Here is a 2,757-nt window from a genome sequence, read left to right as displayed (position 1 = left end):
CACTGCATGATAACACTCTCATCCTATCAGGAGACAGGTGCATGTCCTTGGAGCAAGCTAGGGGTGGGTGACCAAGAATAGCTAGGGTTAAATGGGATTTAGAAGGAAAGCACCATTGCTGGCCATTTCATGTGAATTCTGGATAAGCTGAACAGATTAAGCTTCATTGGCCCAGATCTATAATGTCGCTTGGGTGTTTAGGTGTCTGCTCTCATCTGAAACTTAGGAGGAAGGCTTGCAGCTGTGTGACAGATCCCTACTTAGGTAATGCCACATAGGTATTGTGTACATCTGTGTTTGAAACATCTTTTTTAATCATTACAAGCAGATATTAAGAATTGCATTTTTTTAACCCATGGCACACAAATGATCAAAGATGATACAAAGGTTAGTAAATTCCAAGACTTCAACACAGAAGAGTAAAAACCTAAATGTAAAACACAGACTCGCCTATTGCTTAGCTCAGGTTCCAAAAATGAAAGGAGGCCATGTTCTAATTTATAGTTCTATTTATGTGTACACAAATATTGTATTTCAGGCTACAGAGCTATGTCTCATTTGGGACCTTTGCAATGGATGAGATGGATGATTGTGTGATCGCTCCATTTCTTGACCAAACCAAACATCAATGTTTTTAATACCACCAACATTATACCGGTGGTCCAGTTGAGCATCAATCGGACAGATCAATCGGCCAAATCCGATTATGGGCTTTCTGTCTCATAATCAGCTATTGTATACACAGCTTGCACAATTGTCTTTTCCAAACCATTGTCCTGTCAATAAGCCTCAGCTTTGGTCAGGGAAAAAATGCACATTTGCACTACCAATACAGCAAAAAACATTAGCGGATTTACCTGTAAAAATTTCATATTACAGGAAACTGTGCTTCCATTTTTTTTTTTTGTTGATGAAGCTATGTCAAAGCTAATATATTTTGCATTAAGCGTCCTGAAAAATGACAAAGCAGCATGTCTCTGCTGTTAAGAATGATGAGTTTAGGATCAAGAGAAAATGTTTTAGAGCCCAAGAAAAAGGTTGATGGCTACGGCTTTAGTTACCATAGCAGAAACGAAATGTCCGATCATCGAAATTTATATATCACTTTAGCATACTCACCAAATGTTCAATATAAGAAACGTATCAAAAGAGTTTAGTGAAAAAAATACATTTGCTTGACTCTGAAAAGCATAGTGTTTGATATACGCACAGGCAGGTAAACACATGGGTACACTACAGCTACCGGTATAAAGAAGTCCCTTTTGTATAAACGAAGGATTGTATAGTAAATATTGCTGAATGATGGGAGCGGTTTGTAAGATAGGTTACGTTGGTCAGGGTCTGCGTTTAAAAAATCTCTTCCCTTTCAGTGGGCATCTGTACAGAACAAAAGGAAAACACACAACTCCGCACAATAGGCAGGCGGACAGGACAGAATCACCACTGTCCATGATGATGACAATTCTTGATGGCACCACCATTTGCAGTATCACCACTGTTGATGAAGATGACATTTATTGATGGCACCACTATGTTACAACACTGTGAGAGACTAAATTACTAAGGCACTCAAAGTGATAATGCATGTAGTAATACCAGACTAAGCATAACTACAGTGATAAAATAAAAATGTGCAAATTCTTATTGTAGAAAATTTTTTTTTTCTTGCTTCCTGAAATGGCTGAAGCATGGTAATACTGAGTAATAGGTGTATGTCATTTAAGCAGGACTGTTTTCATTTTCCATTTTTAAAATGGCATATGTGCCTAAATTCATAAAGCTCAGAAGGATGTAGCCCAATGTTTCACAACCAGGGTACTTTAGAAGCTAGGGCTTCTCAAGAAGTTGTTAGGGGTTCCATGAGAAATGAGTAACTATTGGAAGGGGTTCCCTGAAACCTGGAATTTATTTTAAGGGTTCCCCCTTGTTAAAAAGGTTGAGAAAAGCTGATGTAGCCAAACATTTTGCTAGAACCTAGGGCAGAGCACTAGCACTGCCGTCTAATATTTAGGGCCCTTATAATATATATGATCATTTTGAACCCAAGGACAAAAATTTGGTATATTGCAGCTTACCAGGACTTAGATGTTGTGGCTGCATTCTTTTTGTTTTTACAAGATCTCTGGCAGAATCAACAAACATTTTGTTTTCTTAATAAACAGATAACAAAGCTTCTCTAAGGTGTATTTAACCAACCAAAAGGGAGCCTATCAGAGAAATGAATTGCTGGGGTTTACAAAAACACATTGGCCATTTTAAAACCTTAAAATGTGTGCCCATAAATGTGCAGTATAAAGTGTTTGGTAACACCTATCTTAGCCAGAAAAGCTTTCTCTATTTGTCCTTAGATTGGCTTGATTTTCCTGACTTTGGTAATATTTTTGTCCTTAAAAATAAATGCTGCATTCACGTGAATTGGACAAACAGGGGTTTTTCCATGTGAATGGCCTTTTATCCAGCCGCACTACCCAGCACTTTTCAGTGACCACCCAGTTGTTTTTGGGTGGTTACTAAGGAGTTGGGTCACAATACAGGGCTACCACCCGGCCTACAAAAATTTCTGGGTTGAACACTGTATTTACAAATTATATTTATCTAAGTTGTGCCTTTAATTGCCTCATAAACTTCAGCTGCCCTTCCACAAAACATGGATACTGGTGAGAAAGCTTACCACATCATAATGTCCCAAAAAGGGTGAATATGAGGCTGGTGGGCTTTAGGGTGGTGAGGGGGGGTGTTGGTAGCTACAACATTGGA

This window comes from Pyxicephalus adspersus, chromosome 2 (assembly GCF_032062135.1).
Source record: "Pyxicephalus adspersus chromosome 2, UCB_Pads_2.0, whole genome shotgun sequence".
NCBI lineage: Eukaryota > Metazoa > Chordata > Amphibia > Anura > Pyxicephalidae > Pyxicephalus > Pyxicephalus adspersus.
The sequence above is the reverse complement of the archived record's forward strand: the minus strand, read 5'-3'. Positions refer to the sequence as shown.